Source organism: Heterocephalus glaber, unplaced genomic scaffold (genome assembly GCF_053883595.1).
Source record: "Heterocephalus glaber isolate CG9 unplaced genomic scaffold, H.glaber_assembly_v1.0 deba00000331, whole genome shotgun sequence".
Taxonomy (NCBI): Eukaryota; Metazoa; Chordata; class Mammalia; order Rodentia; family Bathyergidae; genus Heterocephalus; species Heterocephalus glaber.
In genome coordinates, this window is record NW_028258142.1 from 25,991,791 (window position 1) to 26,015,198 (window position 23,408).

General features: G+C 38.3%; 1 long non-coding RNA gene across 1 annotated transcript in view; it reads right to left on the reverse strand.

Moving 5' to 3' along the window:
* Positions 1-14,027: 14,027 nt before the first annotated feature.
* The window catches only part of LOC110344645 (uncharacterized), a 39,305-nt gene continuing 29,924 nt past the window's right edge, over positions 14,028-23,408 (reverse strand). The window contains exon 3 of the long non-coding RNA XR_015443382.1: positions 14,028-14,729. This is a non-coding gene — a long non-coding RNA (uncharacterized LOC110344645). The remainder of the gene's footprint in view (positions 14,730-23,408) is intronic.

Genomic DNA, 23,408 nt, shown 5'->3' on the forward strand with positions numbered 1-23,408 from the left:
AGAAGCAGCTACCCAAATACCAAGGAGTTGGGAGGGAGAGTAGGTACACAAAATACAAAGGTTTTGAAACAGGTCCAAGTTTGCAGTGCCTAAGTTTCAAGTTTGGATCACAGGAATGGAGAGGGTAAGTCTCTTTCAACTTGATCCAAAATAGATAGTGGCCCAAATGCATTGGTATTAGATGGGGAGAAGTAGAGGGATTTTACTATGTGTTGTGGAGGGAGAGTTCAGACGACTTGCTGATGGTTAGGAGGATTGAAAGATTTTAGCAAGGGAAGGGTCACAATCTGGTTTACATTTTGGAACCCCAAGGGGATGACTTTAGGAAGGTAGGAGGGAGCAGGGAGACAGAAGGTGGCAAGTAATCGAGGTCAGGGGCTACAGGGCTTGGATTATCAAAATGGTGTTGGCTATGGGAGAAGTGGTGGGTTTGGAATGGAATCTGACTATACAGGCTGCAGAATTTATGAATGATTTTGATATGAAGAGGAGAGGAGAGAATATCAAAGATAATTTCTCATGCTGGAGCCTGAACATTTCATTAGTTGGCTGTGGCATATATTGAGATACGTTTCTTTGGGTGAGAGATGTATTTGCAAAGTGGTAGAATTAATATTACTATTTGGGAGATGTCTAGTAGATACCCAAGCAGAAGTGCCAATGTCAGCTGGGTAAGTGAGCTCAGGGGATGGATTCAAATATAAGAACTCGGCTATTGTCAGAACTCACCCAGGGAGGCTCTATTCAAAATGTTTTACAAAGGATTTTTTGAGTTATTATTGATCTAAGAATTTATCTGATAGACTACCATTCTTGGACTTAAACTCTTCATTTTAATTTTCAAGAAAGTTGGACAATAAAACTTCATTTAATTTTCAGGAAAGATTTGGGCTATACCTCGTGACCTGGAAGAGCTTTGGTTTTAAAGATTATGCCAGAGAGGGGCCAGGGATTTAGCTCAGTGGTTCCAGCACCTGCCTCGCAAGAGCAAGGACCCAAGTTCAATCCCTGGTACCAAAAAAAATCTAAAGATTATGCCAGAGAGCTAACTTGGAATGACAAAGAAAAATCAAAGAAATTACTCTTGTAATGTTATTTTCATTATATATAAAAATGAAGAATATCATTATTTAGCTAGGGGAGTACTTGAAAAATTGACAAAGTAAAATATAATACCTGTGAAAATCCTAAATAATAATATTTAAAATTATCTGGGGGCTGGGGATTTAGCTCAGTGGTTCTGGCGCCTGCCGCACAAGCACAAAGACCCGAGTTCGATCCCTGGTACCAAAAAAAAATAAAATAAAATAAAATTACCTGGGCCCCTACTGGGTATCTTCCCAAAAGAATTAAAAGCATCGTACCACAGCAATATATGTGCATCCATGTTTTATAGCAGCATAGTTTGTAATAGCTAGATCTTGGAAACAGCCCAGATGCCCATCAACTGGTAACTGGTAAAGAAGCTATGGGTTTTTAATAAAATGGAATACTACTCAGCCATAAAGAATGAGAAATTAGAGACATTTATAGCTAAATGGATGCACATTAAGGCCATACTTCTAAGTGAAATAAATAGGACACATATGTGTAAATACCGAATAGTTTCTCTGGTGTGAGAAATTGAAAGAGTAAATGAGGACCAAAAATGTATAATAGATATTGTGAAATAGGAAGAAAACATCCAAAGGGCAAGGGGAAGTGGGAGGGGTAGGGGAAAGGAAAGAAGGGTAAGAAAAAAATATGAGAAAAGAAGGAAAAAATGGAAACAAACTTTTTTATAAATAGGGAGGGATGGAGAGGTGGCAGGAAGGGAAGGGGAATGGAGAAAAAAGAAGAACCAAGCTGTGTCGAGTACAGGTACAGATTCCCAATGATGAATGTGATCATAATGCATACCTAAAATGTACCAATAAACTTAATTTTAAAACTAAAATTACCTGGGGAAGAAATTTTGCATTAACCTCCAGTAGCTATTGCAAGTAAATATCAAACATATAAGATTAAGCAATATTGAGTTTTGTTTTCTAGAAATAAATTTTATCAAAATTCTACATCTTTCCCAAGTTTTAGTCTTTCTACTAACATAACAGTGTGTACCTGCAACAAACTTCATCAGGAATATGCTAGCTATAAAAATAACAATGACAAAGAAAAGAAAACTTCTACAAGGAAAAGAAAGCTATAATTCTCTATAGCTCCTAGAATCTATCTTCTAAAGCAAGAATCTGAAAATTATAACCCATGAGTCTAATCTAGTCTACCAAAGGCTTTTGCAAATTGAGCTTTATTGAAAAACAGTCATGCTCACTCATTCATGTATTGCTTATAGCTGTTTTCATGCTTTTGTTGTTATTGCAGTGAAAACCTAATAGCAGAGTCAAGTAGAGGCAATAGAGGCCATGTGGCTCCCAGAGCCTAAAATACTTTCTGTTCCTTTATAGAAGAAGCTTGGAAACCCCAAATCAAAGGTAAAGAGCTCAAGGATACTGTAGACTCCTAAGTAAAATAGATCAAAGTGGGAAAACTGGCAATTGATTAGCCTAGTTTATATGTGGCAGATTGTTATGTGGCTTTCTAAAGACAAGAAAAACAGACTTTATCTGCTAACTTCTTGCCCCACTGCTCCAAGCAACACACTCATCTTGAGCAGGGTCAAGAGGGTTGTAATAAGCCCATATCCTCCAGAGACAGGAAGTTGGCAATGGGAAAAGAACAGAACAAATGGTTCTACTTTAGGTGACTGAAGGTCCTGAGAGGCCCAGAGCTGTCTCGTGGCATAGGCAGTTTCACTGCAGAAGTGCTCTCCCCTGAGCAGAGAACCCACTTTTCAGAAGCCTCCAAGTTGTGCATCTCTTCACTCCCACCTCCACTCACGTGGCTTTAGTTCAGAAGACCAAGGAACAATCCAATCCTTCCAGCTCCCTGGTCAAGCTGAGGTTCAGGCTTTGAAAATACTAGATGGGCTTGGTTTTTACTACAAAGAAACCCCATTAATAAGAACTATCTCAGGAAACTTAGTCAAATGACTTTCTGTGGATCTATTCGAGCTTGCTTCAATCCTCTGCCTTTTCCTAAACAAAGCAGTGAACTCTAAACTCCGCTTCCTAGCATGCCTCACCCACAGCTCCCAGGATGATCCTTAACAATTTGCTTCCATGCCTAAAGGTAAACAAAGAACAACTTGATTCACTATTTAACCAATTTAAAGGATGGAACATACCGAAGAGTCATAGTGGGAACAACAGTGTGTTTTATTTTAAGTATTCCACAGAGCACACAAAGAGATCTTGGTGAGACTGCCTTGCCTAGTTTATAATTAAAGCACATGCAGAGTTCGTTTTAGCTTTTCAGGTGTCTTACAGCTGATTTCCACTCTTCACAGATGTGGGTTTTTCCCACGATCCATGTAAAATAGTTCAGCATTGCAGATTCTGTCTTTTAAACATAAATGCCTGTGTCTGGGTTTTTGTATTTATGGTTGATGAGCTCACTGTCTGTGCTAATAGAACTTTCTCCTTGCTGGGTAAGGCAGACACCACAATGGGGTAACTCTGGCTGCTGTGTGTAGTGGCGATGGATGAGTCAGGCAGAGAACTTTGGTTCCCACCAAACCAGAATCAGGCCTCATCCTTCCTCAGAGCAACATCCCATCATTTTTTGTTTACTGTTTGCCTATGGACCTCTAGTGTTGTTACATTCTGCATTTTCATCATGACTCTGAATTCAACCAATGGAGACAAGCATGTATGAATTAATCTATTTACCTAACAGACATTTACAAGTTGCCTACAGGATAGTGGTTAAGAGTGAGAAGGAGAGTCAGGCAGCTGCTCCAGTATGTAGATGCAGAATGATGAGCTCTAGGGGATGGGAGAGATACCCAAGATTGCAGAGTGAGTGGCAGGTCCCAGAGATGTTCACAGATAAAGGTAGGACTTGTGGCTCATGGACTCACCAGTTAGTGGGGAGTAAAGAAGCAGGAGGGGTTGAGGATGGCCATGGAGTTTCTGGCTTGGGAGAAGTCTTGGGAGTAGTCTGATGGGAGTGGGTCATTGCCAGTGAAAGTGGAGCAGAGGTTAATCACACTGTCACTACTAATTCCAAGATTTTAATTAAGTCAAATCAGGCACTGGTGAAGGAGATGAAACATTAATTTTTTGACATTGGTGAAATGAAGAATTCAGAAACCTTTTCTAGCAACAGTTGAATCTACTGCCCTCTTTTCATCACCTGCTAATTTTCATAAGTCACCACCCCTCTGCTGTCTTGAGCTATGTGCCCCTCCTCTGAGTCCAGCGATCTTTGGGCAGGCTTCTATTTCTCTAGCTAATGTTTTATGTTAAAATTACTTTTTCCACATCAGGCAGTGGGCTTCTTAAGGTCAAAGACCAGGTATTACTTCAGTGTTCCATACAATAAGTCAAAGTAAATTGATGGGAGGGATCCATGGTAAAAGAGCAATGCAATAGGATGGTGACAATCCTGTATACCTCATACTGGGGAATCAGTGGAGGACAGACCACCTTTCTAGTTTTCCATTGTTTAGGCTTAGTTTTGAGAAAATGGAATAAAGTTAATAGAGATTGAACTGCTTTAGCTTTCCTCCAAGTGGGCCCTCTGTGTTTGCCCTACCACCAGGAAAAAACAGAGGCCCACCTCCGCCTGTAGATCTGAGTCACAGTCCTCCTCTCTCTTTTCTCTGCACCAGGGACTGGGATGTTTTCACACCTGTAGCCAGATCCAGGTGACAGGAGATGCGCCTGGTGTCTCCCGACACCACCCACAGCCCACCCAGGTCCTCTAGTCTCTTTGCACAGTTCTTGATCTTTTAGCAGTTTCTTCTAAGACAGCAAGGAGACACTGTGGCCCTGGCATGTGCCGCTGTAGCATTTCTGTTCCTGGGGCTGGCATCCAGTCACCAGCGCCATCCTGTTCTCTGGGAGGTGATCTTTTGTTGGAGAGCTCCCCAGTGTCTGTTGTTATGTTTGAGACTGACTTTTGTTCCAGACTAGTGGGCTGGGGAGACAAGACTGCACTAAGTGACACAACATGAACAGAATGCTTGTAACATTTTCCAATCTTTTTTTCTCTCTTCCTCATAGAGTATCCAAAAAACTCCCTCCTCTTGTTTCTTCTCCCTATATTCTCATCAATCTCTGAAGCTCAGAAGTTTTGCTTTGGTTTTTGGAATTATAGTGTGCAGGGAGATGTCAGCAAAGTGGCCACAATTGCCCAAGAGTTCACCCTTTTCTCCCACCTTCCCACCTCCTATAGACCCCATCCCTCTAACTTTCCTTCTGGACTTTGGCTTCATGATTCACAACGTATATTCTGCTGCCCTCACCCATGGCATGTTCATCCCTGTAGAGCGATCCTAGATGGATGGCATGCTTACTGGCAACAGCAGGAATTTTTCGGTTCAGAATACACATCTCTGTTTTTCTGGGAAGACAAAGTAAAGAAAAAAAATAGCTGCTAAAAACATGGATGCTGTGGGTGCATCATTTCCAGTAATTATGATACCACAGCCTTTGCTCCCTAGTTAAGCCAACAGCTAGCACTCTATTTGGGGCTCTAATTTCTTTCCTTTCTCATGTTGTCAAAAAAATGTCCTCCAAAGTTTCTTTTAAACCAAAAATTATTATGCCTTAGTTTCAAGCCAAAGAAAAATTTATTTTGGAAAGTTTGAATCAAATTTTCTGAGTTACTCAAGAAGGAAAAGGTCATGAAAATACAGTATTTCTGATTTTGGTTTTTAAAAGGTTTCTCTGCTTTTAGAATTCCCTTCATTCAAAAATCACTTTTTAAAAAATAAACTCCAACTTTTTATTGCCCTGGGATTCCCATAACTAAATAGCTGTAAGATGTACTTGAAACAATGACACTTAAAAATTTAAAGTACATGAATAAACTCTCTGGTTATGTACTAGTTAATGCATAATACTAATTGATCCTCTATTAGTTATTCATGTTATCAGCTAGGGATAGAGATCACAGAAATAATGGACAATTTCATAGTAATATACTATTATTTGACAGTCTTACATTCTAGAAATGGATAATTCTTCAAGTGAATATGGAGCTCCATTAGAAAATCGATGATGCCTTTCATTGTTTCCCAAAACTTTATGTTAAGTATAAATCAATAAATCTTATGAAAATCTGACTCACACCACATTGTTAAAGTGTCCCCTTGTCCCCTGAGCCTCCCTATTTTATTTTATTTTTTATTTATTTATTTATTTATTTTTTGGTACTGGGGATCGAACTCGAGTCCTTGCGCTTGCGCAGCAGGCAGAGAAACCACCGAGCTAAATCCTCGGCCCCTAGCCTCCCTATTTTAAACTATTACATGATAGAAATGAGCAGGACATACAAATTATTAACCAAACGTGTGCTTCGATAATCTATCTATATTAGTAATTTCACATTCCTTTAGGTTGTAGGAAGTAATTAAGTGCTTTTGCTTAAAAGGCCACCTGGGGACTGTGTCCAGAAGTAAATTGTGAATAGAGCCAACAAGTGACATTATTGGATTGTTTAATTCTCTCCAAAGGAATTTAAAATATGAGTTATTGAAACTAACTTATAATGAGAAAAATCTACTTATAGAAAATTAAGAATAGGTTTCCATAGTTCTGTGTATATATACAAATCTTAATGTTTCAGTAACTTGAGCTTAACTTTGAGAGCTGTCTCAGACACCTGGTGTGGGCACAGCCCAGACACAAGGCTTGCCATCAGAATGGTTGACTGCCAGATCCGAAGGTGCATGAATGTAGCTCAGAGGTTGGGGAGGAAGCAGTTGGTCTGGTTTCCAGCCAGCTGACACCTTGCAGAAATCCAGGCTGCTGGGTCTTTTTTCAAGAGAACTAAAAATCTGGATTTTTCTGTGAATGATCCTAATTTTTAAATGTTGCTATCCAATAAGACATTTTTTTAATAGTAAGTATACCAAACAAAACACAACTGGGTGCCAAATGTGACTCAAGGGCCAACAGTTTGCAATGTCCAATTTATATAATTTGTAACTAAATATAGCTGATGTTCCTAAATACATCAAATACTGCATTAAGTATAAGAAAGCTCAGCTTTTTTCTGCTTAGACTAAAAGACATTGGTGTTTTTATTCATGTGCTTACAAGTATAACTGAGTTTTAAATTTGTGAGTTTTCTTCCTTCCTTCTTGGTTACATTCTCTTAAGAGTTTGGAAGGCAGCTTCTTACTGTTTCATAACATTGTCTTCCACCTCTAACAACTAAAATAGGGTGTTTACTGCTTTCTCTGGAGCTTGGGGCAAGGCAGGCAGAAGGAGCACTCTTCATTTATTTTCCTAACAATGATTAGCATCATTGATGTTAATAGAACCTCAAAGAGAAAAAACAAGGTTAAATTATGTATATGTTTGATGCTTCATTTTTCATGGAAAGAGAAGTGAATATTCTAAAAAGTGGTTAAACAGGTTTTAAAAATACAGAAAGAATGCTGTTGTTGGTTCAACACCAGGCGCTTTGGTAAAGTGATAAGATATTTAAAAAGCAAAGCTTTTCACCAGGTGTATGACACCATTTCACATAACCATTTGGGTTTAAACGAAATGAAACTGGAAAAAGAATGCATTTTGCATTTGTAATGCAGTTAAATAGCTGCAACACATGAATTGTTCTGCTGGTAGTTCCCCATATGTTCCTTTAGTCATTTTAACATTTCCTCCACAATCACTAAAAATGATCACTTTCCTATGAGGTTTAACCTTTTATTCTTAAATCTGATAGTTAAGCCATTTTGTTTTTGGATCAATAATTACTATTATCACAGTAATTATAAGTAACACTCTGAAAAGTATTCATTGAGCGTGTCATCATCAAATAATATTCAGGATGCACCTGGAGACATATCTGTCTTCCATGGCAGTGCCCAAAATGTTAAATATCATGCAAACGTTCATTTGAGAAAGGGAAAGGCAATTTCCCCAATGTGGAAAATAGGTAGACCCTGTAACCATGATGTGGCACCTTACATCATCATGCTACAAGGGAAAAATGAGGCTATATCATTCCTAAGGAAAATATTTTCAAGGTTTATTTCAGTTATGTGTGGCTTTATTTGAAAATACTCAACTATTGATGTTATAGATAAGCTGTCAAATTATTGCCGGAATATCATAATTTTTAAGTTATATTTACTTATTATGTAGAAATAAATGCCATCATCTGCCTTCTTTTTTTTCCCTTATACTGGGGGCTAAACTCAGTGAATTCATACTGAACTACTACAAACCTCACTGCCCCAGCATTTTTTTTTTTTTTTTTTCGGAGACAGGGTCTCACTAAGTTGCTAAATTGCCTGGGCTGGGATTGAACTTGCAATCTTTCTTTCTGCCTCAGTCTCCCAGAGCCCTGGGTTTATAGGCTTGTGCCACCACTCCTGGCTTCCAATCATTTAGAGTCAGATTACCTTCTCTTCCTTGTATCCAACATCCAATCAGAGGCCAAAAATACTAATTCTTCTCCCACAGTATTTGATAACTTTATTTCATGCCCTTCACTGGTATTTCTGCCACATTCACAGTCATCAGTTGAGGATGAAACCCATGGACATGGGTCACTTGATGTGTCAGGTATACATGCTTAAAGCCTGGTTCCAACTTCCAGTCATAACTAAGAGATGACCATCAAGGAATCTGCAGGCCTGCAGTGGCTATGATGATCAAAAGGTCCTACAGGCATCCTGAAATGTGTCAGTCTTAAGGGATGTCTGGTTAAGAAATTCCATTTTTTCCAAGGACCTGACCTATATGATCTTGTCCTTTAAAAGGATCTACATGAATCTAGCCTGTTTATGAGGGTGGGATGGGAGGAATTTCTATCTGAGGTCTCCTGAGAAGGGGGGAAGGATGTTCTGTAAACTGCAGGAGGCACTGAGGACAGGGGACTTTACCCCATTTCTTTTTTCAGACCCACCTGTAGGGTAGCCACCAGAGTGGAAGGAACCCAGAAGTTCCTGAAACTCCCCAAAGGAGTTGAAAGCTTAGCAGAAAAGGTAGAATGCTCCAGGTCTGGCCATGGTGAGATGAAGCATCTTTGCAGTGGAGGACGTCATTTCCCAACCACAGGCCAAAGGCAGAGATGCCAGAGACCCATGGGTCTATAACACCAGAAAAAATGAAAAATGACCATATAGCTGGGAAGGGCTGCAGTCTTAGCTCCCCGAGACCTGCTAAACCATAGGTTCAGTCAACTACCTGCCAGTCCATCACAGAAGCCAGTGGAGAAGAAAAGAAATATCATCCCAGAGACCAGATGAGCTGGAGTACTGGAGTTCTCATCCCACCAGAGGGCTCATACACAGGGCAGAACTAATACTAAGAGGTAATACTTTTTGAGATCTTATAATGTCACCTTCAATTACTTGCATAAACTCATCTCCCAACAACCTTTGAGAAATTTTATATTATATATTATGTTCTTCATTTCATATATATAATAATTGAGATACAGAAAGAATAAACAATTGTCCTAAGATCACAAAGCTCCTAAATAGCAGAACTGGTTTTCAAAAGGGACAGTTTGGTTCAACACATCACTGATGGTCACTCTGATATGGTGCCTTTCTTTTGAAATGAAGGAATTTTGAGGCAGGTATGATGGCATACTCCTGTAATCTCAGCTATGTGGGAGGCTGAGCCAGGAGGCTCACAAACTTAAGCCAGCCTGAGCAATTTAATGAGATCTTGTCTCAAAATTAGAAGGGATGGGGATTTAGCTCAGTTCTCCCTGGATTTAATTCCCAACGCAGCAAAAAGAAAAATAAAAGTAGTAAGGAATCCTGGCCTGAGAAAAACTTATAAAATGGCACAGGATATAAAGCACAAACACCAGTAACCAGGAGGTGGAGCAACTCTGTCCTCTCCAGCAAATTCGGCCACTCTTTGGAAAAGAAGTTGGGAAGTGAGAGTGTTAGAGACAATGAGATCTTGACCATGATATCGAAACTCTACATTTTCCAGGAATTGCTCTGGGCACTGCAGATGCATTAACTCAGTTACTCCTCATTGCAACCCCACCACCAGGCGCTCTCCAGGAAGCTTCACTGTGAACTTGTTCTCTTGTGCATCCTCCAGTACAGCAGCCGCGAAACACACGTGGCTCTTGAGTACTTGCAGTGTGGTCCGTGCAACTGAGAAAGTGGATTGTTACCCTCCCTGAAATTCAATTACTTTAGGTTGAAACAGTCATACGAAGTTAGTGGCTCCTGAAATGGAAGATGTAGAAATAGATTTTTTTTCCAGTTCAGACACGAGGAAACTGAGACATAGAGTGGCCATATGCCTTGTACCAGGTCAGAGTTTCTCAGTGGCAAAGCCATGGTTTAAATCCAATTAGTCTGGCTCTGGAGCACACTGTGTGTGTGTGTGTGTGTGTGTGTGTGTGTGTGTGTGTGTGTGTGTGTGTTACTTAGGGCCTTCTCAGCAAGCTACATCCCAGTCCTTTTTTTTTTTTTTTAATATTTTGGGACAAGGCCTCACTAAGTTACTAAGTAGCCCAGGCTACTTGGGATCCCCCTGTCTCAGCCTCCCAGAGTGTTGAGATTACAGATGTGCACCATGCCTGGCTGGAGCATATACTTTTAACTCTAGCATTTCTCTGAGAGATCCTGAGCAATCATCCCAGAACACAGAGCATTGCCTAAGGTACTTACTATTCAAATTATAGAATTAAACATTTAGGTTCTTTTTTCCAACAACAGGTGGGTGCTGATGAGGAAAACCAGATCTGTTGTTCACAAAATGAAACAACTACATTTAGAGTTTCTGAACTGCACTGTGTGCTCTTCAGGCAATACGATGTTTTGAATAGTATGGCTGAGGGGGTCCCATTTGGTTTGCTTGCTCTTGCACATGTTGGATGCAGGGGCCTACCAAATGATCACTACCCTAAAAAGTCTAAACCAGGAAGGCCACTGCTGAGTGAGTGAGCCAAACAACCCTATCTGAACAAGCGTGCCAAGGATGGCAGCTCACAGATGCAAGGACCCTGGGGTCAAGCTTCAGGGAGGAAGCTGGGGGTCATTGTCAGAAGTCACACTTGAACAATCAGAGTGCCAGGGAACAATAACATAGAACCTAAAGCCCAAGGAGAGATGCGAGTCTGGGTAGGCAATTGGAAAAATTGTCTTAAGCTAATTTTTTGCCTTAAAATTGACAGAATACTCAAACCCAATACCTCAACCACTAAATTAAAGCCTACTTAACCCCACTGATATCTTAAAGACTATAAGCACATTTACCTCTCTATAGTTGAATGGCATCTGTGGCCCACTGACAAAATACCTGTCCCTTCATTCTAAAGTCAATGGTTTATTTGTAAAATGCTCTCAGCTGTGAATGAAGGAGAAAGTACTCAAATACACTGAGAAAGGTTTTTACTGAAATTAAGCACTCTTGTTATAGTTTCTTAGATGCTGTAACTCATGCATGAAAAGAATTTAATTTGCCCAGTTTGTCTCTGCATTCTGCAATTTGTATCTCACTCTTGGTTCAGGAGGGTGAAGCTGGGAGGCCAATTTCTCTGGGTTCCATCTTGGAAAGTGGTTTTTGGTGGGCATCAAATCAGGGGTCTTTGTCTGAGGGAACAGTTGGGCTGGAAATACAGCTGCTTTTTCTTTGGAATAAAAGATCATGTGAAATGTTTGAAAGAGAGAAAATAAGGACACCCTGGAATCCACGGACTTTTTAACTACAAGTTTCATCAAAGCAAAAGCAAGTTGACCCACTACAGGGATCCCTGTAAAACTGAAGATGGTTAATGATTTATTATGAAGAATGAAAAATGTGGGGAAAATCATGTGCCAAGGGGGAGGAGAATTTGTGTGCCAAGTGGGGAGAATTTTGCAATTTAAAATGTGTGTGTGTGTGTGTGCGCGCGCGCGGGTGTTCGTGACATTTGTAAAATTTCACAAAATGTTTCCATTTTGCCAGGCAGTGTTCACAAAGCCAGACCTTGGAGCTCTGCACAGCACCTAGGCCAAAAGCAATCAACAGCCTGAGCCCACACAACAGCACGTTGGAAAACACGCCAGCCTCCCTCACATCACACAGGCAAAGAAACGAAAGCTGCAGTGCTCAATTGCACAACTCCTAGCACACAGGCAAGAAGCAAAGTTGAAAGAAGGAAACCATTGAAAGGACAAGTTTTTACTGACAGTTGTGCACCATGGGGAGAGCTCCTCGATTTCTTTCAACATAAAATACAAGTGGACTAGGTCTCTGAACTTGCGTCAATGCAGTCACCAGACACCCTCAGGAAGCAGAGACTTGGGACTGCCCTATGCCTGTTTGGGCTCATAGGAGCATGGACGTGAGTCCTAGCCATCTGTGCACTGAGGAATGTCCTGAAACAACAATGAGCACACATTTCTATGAAGAGCTATCTAATAAATGTTTCAGGTTTTGTGAGCCATGGAGAATCTGTTGCAACTGTTAAACTCTGAGGCTGTCCAATATGTACGTAAATGAGAATAGCTATTCCAATAAAACTTTATTTATGAAAACAAGTGGTAGATGTTGGTTTGCCAGTCTCCATCCTAGAAAATTTGATAATGAAAAGAATATAATTAGACCACTGGAAGAAGAATAGAATTGAGTAATATTTGGAGGAAAAGATAATTATTGCAAATTCTACATAATTCCAATGTAGTCTGAATTTATCTAATTCCAATGTTTTAATATAAGAAGCAGAATATGATTCGATAAGATTCTAAATTCTTCAGTAAGTCTCTGCTTTTTGTTTCACCACCTAGCTTAAAGGTTCCCTTTGGAAAGGAGACAGCCGCAAGCAAATTCATCACTCTCTTCTTTCTCCCACAGACATTCGCCTACAGGTCCACGTCCCCTTCTCTGGATTACTAGAGCCTGGTACAGTGCCTAAAGTACAGCACCTTGACACTGAGGGAGGGGCTGTGTGCATGTTCCATTTTTTCACTCAAATGACAATCAAAATTGAAATCCTAAAATATGGCAGAGAAATACCTTCAACGTTTATCAGAAAAAAGATTCAGGCTCTCCATTTCTATTCCCAATAACTCAACAAGGCCATTTGGGTTTACTCAAGACACTCAAGGACTCAAAAAAATGTGCCACTCGCAAAGCCACAAAAGCTTTCTAAAAACGTATGCAAGTATGTATGCCAGAAAAATTAAAAATGAACCCAGGGAGGAAGAGAGGCATGAGAGTGTAGAAACAATAAGCTAAGAATTCAAAAATCTTACGATTTTAAATCAACGTAAGTATTCATAGTGGTGCTTGTAAGTGTAATCCAATTATTAAGAAATAATTTCTTATACAATAGAAGCAATATGTGAAAAAATTAATCACAAGGTTGAAATAAAATTTCTATATATATCAACACAGAGGAAGTAGTGAGAGAGTAAAGAAGAGACAAAGTTTCAGTCTTATTTAAAAAGAAGCAGAGAAAGGCTGGGAGTGGTAGCTTAGTGGTAGAAGACTTCCCTGGCATATGTGAGGCCCTGGGTTCAATCCCTAAGACTACCAAAAATAAATAAATACAGAGAAATAGAAAAAAAGAGGGAGAGAAGCAGAGAGATACTGACTAAAGTTAGGAATTGGTTTGTTTAAAAAAAATGGTTAAATGTGTTATTTTAAAAATAAGATTAAGCCCTAGATAATTAATCGTAATACATATACCCTTCAACCCAGTAAACAGAAAAATAACAAAAAAAACTCTATCCCTCCAGGAAGGGTAAAGACTCATTTACATAAAAATAGGAAACCAAACATGGATATCAAAATGAGCTCCAATGTTTCCATTTTCCTAGGAAATGACAACAGATAAATTTCCCAATTTAAAAGCAGAGAATTTAAGATTAGGTTTTTCTTAAAGCAAACTACAGGTATATCTGTTTCCAACAGATACATCTAGAACAAAATGATTCAGAAAGATCAAATATAAAGGTATGGAACAAAGATATAGTAGGAAAATGCTAATAATAGAGAGAAACAATGGCAACATTATAGGAAGCCCAAGAAAGAAACATTAAATAAGACAAAGACAGTATAATCCACAAAGAAAATTACCAACTCAGTGCATTTAACATTCAGCTATCAAACTACATTTTTAAAAATCTGCTTGCAGTTCAAAAAGCAAGTGACAAATTTAATACACAATGAAAAGTGTTAATTCTCCTCTCTCAGAAATCAATGGAGAAATCACTTCCCCAAAATGAGAATTTGAATATCATAGTTAGCATGATTGATTTAATAAATATATGGAAAACATTGTGACAGAAGAATAATTAACATTCTTTTCAAATACTCTGTGGAATCTTTATAAAACTATTGATATATCAGGAAATAGTCTCCAAGGAATTTTCAATAGTAGAAATCACACAAACCATATTCTATGGCTTTACTGCAATACAATGAAACTTTAGAAACAAAAATAGTCAAAGTGAAATTTATTCACTGGAAATATAAAAATATCTCCTAAATAGTGTTAGATTACAAAGAAATTCATAATTGATATTACAGGCTGTAATGATACTGAAAACACTTTATATTAAAATTTGAGGGCTTTTGAAATTTCATGGAAGGCCAGGAAAAACCAAAGATAAGTTAACATGCCTTTTAAAAATTGTATAACAGGGCTGGAGATTTAGCTTGGTGGCACTGCACCTCCTGGCAAGCACGAGGTCCTGAGTTCCATCCCTAGTACAAAAAAAAAAAAAAATGGATAAGAACAAATGAGCCTCCTCATAATCAATCAATCAATCAGGTGAAATCAGACAATCAGACATTCATATGGAGATAGAGATAAAGATATGAAACATAAAATAATTATTTTATGTAAAAACCCAGAATGATCCTTGAAACCTGTGACACATACAACTGAGGAAAAATAAAAATCACAAATAATAGTAGAAATGAAAAGGGATGCTAAGGTGTAGATGTAAAACAATTTAAAACCTTGACAGAACACTGTATAAAATTTATGCAAATGCTGTATACTTGAAAGTAGATGGAATGATTCATTTCTAAGACATTGCAAATGCTCAAAATTTAGCTAAGAAAGGTTAAGAAAAAACCCTAATTAGACCAATAGCTATTAAAGACACTAAAAATGTTGTCAAAAATCAATAATCCCTTTCCTGCCAGGAGTTTTACTGATAAAAGTAGATAATTTCTATTAGAATATTTTACACAACAACCAAAAATGTATTAGGACTCATGTCAAAGTAAGCAAAACACTGATAGCAAAATCTGACCACAAGAAGAAAACTATGCATCAATCTAACTCATGAATATAAACACAAAAAGTTCTAAATAGAATATTACTAAATTGAATCTAGTAAGATATTAAAATACTAAAATGACTAAGAATGGCTTATTGCAGGATCAAAAGGTTGGTTCAAATAATAATACAATTTAGCCTTTAATGAATTAAAGATACTGGCAAATAATGTTAAAACATATAAGAGAGCTGTTGGATTATCAGATAAATCACCAACATTCAAAAATAATCTCGCCTCAACTCTAGAAATAACCAATCAGGAAGTGTAGGGGAGAGATTTCTAACAAAACTACCAAAAGTAAAAAAAAAAAAATTATAAAGCTAAATAGGACCAATAAAACTAATAAGAAATATGCAAGATACTGGTGAAAATTACAAAACTTTATTCAAGGCCATTAAAAAAAATCTGAATAAAGAAAAAGATCAACCATGATCTTGGATAGCAAAAACCAATAATAATTGGTAGAGCTACCAATTATTTCCTAATTCATCTATACATTTATTGTGCAAAATCTCAGTTGACAAGTTTATCCTAAGCTTCAGCCTGAAGAGAAAATGAGCAAGAATAGCCAAGACATTTTGGGAAAACAAATTTTCTTTTTAAAGATAAAAACTTACTACAAAGCTACAGTAATCAAAACAACATAGTACTAACAAAGATGAACAGGGCAATGAACAGAAGAGAGATCAAAATTGAAGCCTTACCAGTAAGGGTCAAATAAATTTCATCAAAGATACCAAAACCATTCAATGGGAAACAGAATTTCTCAACCAATAAGGATGTGAGAAATGAATATCCACATGAAAAAATATACATACATATAATTGAAATTTTAAATTGTACAAATATTAACTCAAAATGGGCCAAAAAAGCTAAACAGAGGAGCTACAATTATAAAACCCTTAGAAGAAAACATAGAAGGAAATCTTTATTACATTGGATTTGGCATGATTTCATGCCTATGACATTAAAAGCACAGGCATTAAAAGACAAGTTAGACTTCACGAAAATTGAAAAGTAATGTGTGTGAAACAAAACGACATAGTAGGAAGATAACCACACAATGAAAGAAAATATCTGTAAGTCATATATCTGATAAGATTGCAATCCAGAATATATAAAGAACCCTTACAACTCAACAACAGCAACAACAACAACAACAGCAAACAATTCCATTAAAAAATGGACAAAGAACTTGAATGAGCTGGGCATGGTGCTGCATGCCTATAATTCCAGCACTGGAGGGGGAATTTTAGCACATGATAAAACAGAAATGAACTTTCAAGATATAATGTAAGTGAAACAAGACAATCACTAAAGCACTACTATCATACAATTCCACTTACTTAAGACACTGACAGTAGTCAAATTCATCCAGACAGAAAGTACAATGGTGGTTGCCAGAAATGAGAGAGAGAGAAATGGAGAGTTATTGTGTGCTGGGTACAGAGTTTCATTTGGGGAAGATGAAAAAGTTCTGGAGTTGGTGGTAGTGATGGTTGCAAATCAATGTGAATGTACATAATGCTACTGTGCTGTACACTTTAAAATGTAAATGGTCAATTAAAAAGAGCAACTGTCTTTACAAGACATCAAAATTTATTATGATACCAGTAGCACCCTTTCCCCACTTGTAACAACCAAAATTGTCTCCAGACCTTGCCAAGTGTTTTCTAGGGGACAAAACTGCCCACTGGGCTCAATCACGAGGATGACTGGTTTGACTGGGGAAAACTGGTGATTTGCATAGACAAACTTTCCCCCTCAAAGATATGATCTAGCAGCTAGTAAGTGTCTATAAACACACAAAAAGCAGGAAATATACCCAAAAGGCACCCATCATACAAGACTATTCTGGATTTTTTGTTCCATCTTTATTTCACATTTTTTTCTGTCTCATTCTTCTTTCTGTTTTGGTTGGTTGGTGTTTGTTTGTTTGTTGAGACAAGGTCTTCCTCTGTAGCCCAGGCTGGCCTCAAACTTGTGATCCTCCTGCTTAAGCCTCCTTACTTCTGGGATTACTGGCATGTGCCACAATGCCTGGGTTGCATATTATCTATGGAAAGAAAATCTTTATAGAGGTAAAATGCATTCTTTTAATTCAAAGTGAAGCCACTGTCTCTTAGGGGCTACTAATCTGCTCCAAGGATGTGAGTAGAGCTTGCTGTTATGCAGAGGAAAACCCTCCTCGGCCTTTGAACCTACTGTATTGGGATTGTGAAAAAAGAAAATCCTGTGTGGTTAAGAAAGAAAACATGTACAAATGACTAAAACTCAAACTTAATATGTATTATACGCATAGACTTTATAGATTGCTTCCTTGCCCTGGGGCAAATCTTCAGGGATCCTACAAGAATTTAAAAAATAAAGTCCTCCCTGTAGTGGCTTACAACATATAACAAACAACATACAAAAGAGAGGATGCTAACACACATTTTGAAAAAGACCTCTAAGTGTCAATGTTGTTTTGGTTTTTAAAATTTTAAATCTTGAAGCATAGGGTGTTTTTATCAGGAGCATAGTGATGCTCTGGCTTCAACACCTCCTCCAAGAATCTAGGAAAGTGGTTTATTGTTACTTAAAGCCACTGCCCTATATTTATGAAAACAGCCAAGGGCTATGAACTTTGCTGGGCTGGGCCTGAAGTGAGGGGAAAAGAAATGGAGAATGGTGATAAGGTCAGCTCAGACTTACGGGAAGTCACGAGTTGTTTTTAAACCCTGCATGACAGCTGTTTCAGTTTTAAAGGTTTATTGAAAGTGGACATTATTTATACCGTGTTCATACAAAAATACAAGCAGTGTTTCCCTAGCACCTGTAGCAGATGTTTAAGGGGGAAAACTGAGCTCACATAACCTCAGGAATCATAAACATGCCAACCTTTCCCACAAGAATCTCTCTTTTTATGGCAAGTCCAACCTCCCATTTCATGCTGGATCTCTTATCATGATCTCAACTTTGATGAACTACCTCCTAAGCCACCTATGGCTATGAAACTGTCAGGTCTTATAAGCTAAATAGGTTCGATGGTGGTCAGTGCCTGAAGGACATGCTTAAAGGAAAATCAGTGTTTTCTTAGAAAGTGGTTAGTGTGCATCAGAACTGGTTCATATCTCAAGTTCCCCGCTACTAGAAGGGGGAGGAGGGGCTTCAGAAGGTCCTATCTGGACAAATGACTCTGTTCAAGGAGAGAGTTTTCAAAGAGTGTTCCCCAGATCCTCAAGGTAGCACATGGACTCTTGAAATCTTAGCATTTGTAATATGCCAGTGCATATATTTTCTATATATTTCAGTGCAAATATATTTCATACATTTTCAGTATATTTTCATATATGTTCATATATTTCTAGCATAAAATGATGATTTATTTACCTGCTGAATTCTTCTTGGTCTCTCATTTAAAGCATGTTTTTCTTCCTATTTATCTAATTTAATGTGGTCTTGGTCTGATTGGTTACTTTGATTGTGCTCTGTTAATCAGGAGTCAAGTGCAGGGGGAGGGGTCCTATGGCTTTATCATTTATAAATGGGGGAGGGGAGATAGGTACAAGGGTGGCTTGGCCCCGCCGAAGTGGCCCACAGATCTACTCCCCGTGAAGTGTGACTTGACGTACACCGTATCCCTATGATAATAGTGTGATGTGTACTTGACATCTTTACTGAGTCTTGCAAAAGCAGAAAAAACCTTCCAGTGTGTGTCACCCCAAATATCACCACCAAAGGTGGGTTATTAGTTGATGGTGGAGAATCCATAGTTAATGAATGTTTTCTCTTTCCAGCTCTGTTTCCAGATAAAGTCCCCCTCCCCAAACTTTCCCCCTTCAGAATCTTTTCTCCTGTTAAAGAAAAAAGCATTTAATGGCATTTGTTAAAGCGTGGTAAGGAAGACTTTATTCAGGACCATCACTGTGGGGACGAGGACTCCAACAATGGAGTTGGCAGTGTGAAGAGAAGTCTGAATATAGCATGGGCAATTGGGAACTTACAGCCAAGGAGCAGCTTGGGGATCAGTGGTTGGAAAATTAGAGGAAATATCAGCAGTAAGAGGAATCCTCCCTAAGCTAACCCAACAAGATTCTTGATGAAGACCAGCCAGGGTGATTATGAGTTGGGGGCTGGTGGAAGATGAGGAATTCCATCAGATATCAAAGGGAATCAGATATTCAAGGTGTTTGTGTGGCTGGTGGCTTCTTGCTCAAATGACTTCTCACTAAAACTAGATTTCACAAAGAAATGCATAGATAGACCTGGGAAAAGTTCCAGGAAACTGACTAAATTTTGACTGAGCAAAAAACTTTAGTCATTCCTTAGAGAGCCACACTCAGTAGAGAGAATTCTGTTCCTATCACAATGAGGGCACCTTTCATGGAATCTCATACCTCTCAGCTCTGGCTCATTTTTGATATGCCTCACGCTTAAATTTCAGGAAACATTCAGTTTGAACAAGAGGAGATTAGTGCTGGAAATGATTTTAGAATCATTCTTAATCAACTCTATCGGCTTATGCTTAAGGAACTGAAGGAAAGACAATGCAAATTAGCACTAGAAAACTGGTGTTAAAGCCAAGATGAAAATTTGCATCTCCTGGCTCCCAGAGTTTTTGAAAGTTGTATCATGTCTATAGGGTGCTCCTGTCTGATTACCCCCTGTCCACCTCTGGTGCATGAAGGCAGATGAGGAAGGATTTAGGCAGCTGTCCCTTATTTTAAAAGTTTTAGTGGTCTTGATATAGATAGCTTTCCAAATAACTGTTTTCTATCTCTGATTAAGGCTCTATGTCAGGCAGTTGAAGCGACTTCCTTTTTGCCATTTTGGGGACTATTTTTCCTTGTCTGTGTGTGTGGCGGTAGGGTGTGTGGCATAGGAGGGAGAATAGAGCAACTACCTTTTTCAAGACCTTTTTTCCACACAACTCATCCTTGCAAGAAAAAAACATCTGTTGACTCATGCACTTAATGAATGAGTTATCTCTGGGCAATTTTAAAAGATTTTGCTGCATTCTAAATAAATACCAGTAACAAAAAAAAGGAACCAAAGTAGAACCTCATTACAGTTTGGACAATCATTAAAATTGTAAACACAAATTAAATTTCTAATAACACAAGTAGGGATGGACAGATATTAGCCAAAAATTGTTTTCAAGAGAAGTTGATGGGTAAGAGGAAACTGGCCTTGGTGACTCTATATCTCTAGAAAGCCCTCAATATGAGTAAGAACAGTGGCTGGACTTTTCCCTCACATTCCTTTCTGTTTTCCTTTTAAGACTACTCATGATGGTATCTGATTGTTTTAATACAATTGTTGGGGAAAAGATGGTAGTGTCCTACTCAAGCCCTAGGGATAACCCTGAGCATCACAGTTTAAATTACAAATAACCCTAGGCTGGGCCGAGAATTTAGCTCAGTGGTTTCATGCCTGCTGCACAAGCGCAAGGACCCAAGTTTGATCCCCGGTACCAAAAAAATAATAATAATAATAACCCTAGGCTGTGGAATAATGACCCTAACTCACCAGATTTTTGCTGTCTTGTGTTTTGTTTTGTCTTGCATTAAACTTCTCACCTAATTCTGGTTGCTTTACTATAGGAAGAAATCATAGGCAAAGACCTTTGCCACTGAAGAACAGAAACCAGGGGTCTATTTGAGTTCAGCCCAATCCCTCCAACCTGTTTTCTTTTACATGGTCTTTCTCAAAGGAGGTGGCAGATGCTGCTTCTCAAGGCCTTCAAAGACTACTACGGAAGAAGGCTCAGGTGCCTTTGTCTGTCACATACATTTCCACCAGCTGATCTTCTGAACCTATTTTCAAATTGCCCCCAGAGGTGAATTGCAAACCGAAAGGACTGTATCTTGCAAGAAGAGAGCAAAGCTACTCCCGGGAGGTGGGGGTGGGGTGGGCACAGATGACACAAAATAGGCCCCTGTACCTCATAGGCCAGGAAAAATATTGAGTCAAATTACACCTCATGAATTATTTACACTATTTCTCTTCCCTAAATCTAAGCAAACATTCCACTTGCATCAAATTGACTCCAGGAGTTTTAACTGTTTATTGTAAAATCAAGTGCACAATAGTTCTTTCATGAAACATTTAACTACGTGTTTAGCACTAACAAATATCACACATATATTATGAATGCTTCCTTATTATAAAGCTAGACTTTCAGTGCATGAAACTTTAAGCTCTGTATTCCAAATCATTATGAACAAGATGTTTCCTCTCAGCCAATTTATTCTGGTGATGTGGAACCTTTGAATAAATAGTGACGCTAGTATTTTTAATAGCTATTTCCCACCACATATTGCAAAGGAAACATTAACAAGGGCTGAATTCATAACTCATCATTGTACAAGTCCCAGATTTAACAACATTTATAGTGAACTGTAAATTATTTTATATGTGAATGTTCTGCCGCTTGGATAATTCCATTTGGCTACATGTTCTCCACCTTACCATTTTGAACAGAAAAGATACCCTCTCTACAAAACACCCTCAGTAATGGAAGGAGATGCTAAAGAACACTTCAGAAGATGGGAGGGTACACGTCTGTAATAATAAAACGAAGGCTTTTTCCTCTTTCATAAAATGGGTTTCTGAGATAAGATTGACAATAATGCTGTACTGAAGACTCATTTTCTCCCCTTCTTCTATTGCTGTCCTTTTGATCTGTTTGGTTTCCTATGTAGCAATAACCTATCCTTGATTTATGCTATTATTTCAATGTGGGTTTTTTTGGCTTTTGGGGTTTTTTGGTACCGGGGATCGAACTTGGGTCCTTTCGCTTGCGCAGCAGGTGGTGAAACCGCTGAGCTCAATCCCCAGCCCCTCAATGGTTATTAATATCATGAAAGATTATTTATTCTTCTGGTTAAAAGAGTGACTGTCTTCTTTCTTTTCTGATTGTGATAAAGTCTCCCAACAAGAGAGTTCATTATGTTTTACCAGTTTTTGCTAAGAGATGGGAATAAATTGTTCTTTAAAAAGCTCTATATAAGATCTTGAACTGGGAAAATAACTTTTTTTTAATTAATGCTGTGGTGCATTTTTGTTCTCAAAAATGTTTGCTACTTTCCTACTTGTGCAGGATCACTCGAAGTCATAGCACGTCATATTTGAAAGACACAGTATAAAGACTGCTAGTTCCAGTGGATCCTAAGCAGGGAAAGCACTAACAACACATATACTGAGCCCCTTGCTCTCGGACTCAGGCTCAGTAGGGGTGTGTGTGTGTGTGTGTGTGTGTGTGTGTGTGTGGTAAAGGGGAAGGAGAATTTATCTTTTCAGCTTCTGGAATTTTTTAATTCTAAAACTAACAACGGCCTCTCCAAGCAAGCCAAAAAAAAACCCTCAGAACTAGAAGGGAAATGTATCATTTCACTACATTAAAATTTGAAATTAATATAACTTAATAAGGGAAATGTTTACATAAGTGACTTCTCATAATAGATAAATGGCTCTCATAAATCAATCAGAAAATGAGTTTCCACCAATCTCATCCTTAAAACCACATATTAAAAACTGCAAAATAACATTGCTACGTGGCTGAATGGTAAAGATTAAAAAGTGTGATTTGGACTTGTTGGATCTTTTGGTAGAGTACACACTGGTGCTCCCACTTGGGCAGGCAGGTCTCAGCTTTTGCAATGGACAGTATTTCTATGTAAAAGGCAATGCTTAAAACACCCCCACCAGTATCTAACAAGAGAATCAATAAGAACTCTGGAAACAAAAAACTTTTAAAAATGTTACAGCAACAGAGAAGTAACATCTTGATACAGTAATCTGTAAATGTTGTGACCAATAAAATGTATAAAAAATGTTGAGGTTGATCTTCACTACTCATCATGATACTTTTATTGCCCAGAAACAGAATCAGGAGAAAAAAAACTTCACGAGAATATATATGTGTGTGTGTGTTTTCAAAAGAGATTAATTGGACACCAATAATTCAATTTCTAAGAATTCATTCTATATATCTGTTTGTCTACATATGCTCGTGATATCACATATACATTTATGGTGGCCAGCTTAAATGTCTATCAATACATACTGATCAGCTAAATTCCGGTATATCTTTACAATAAGATATCATGCA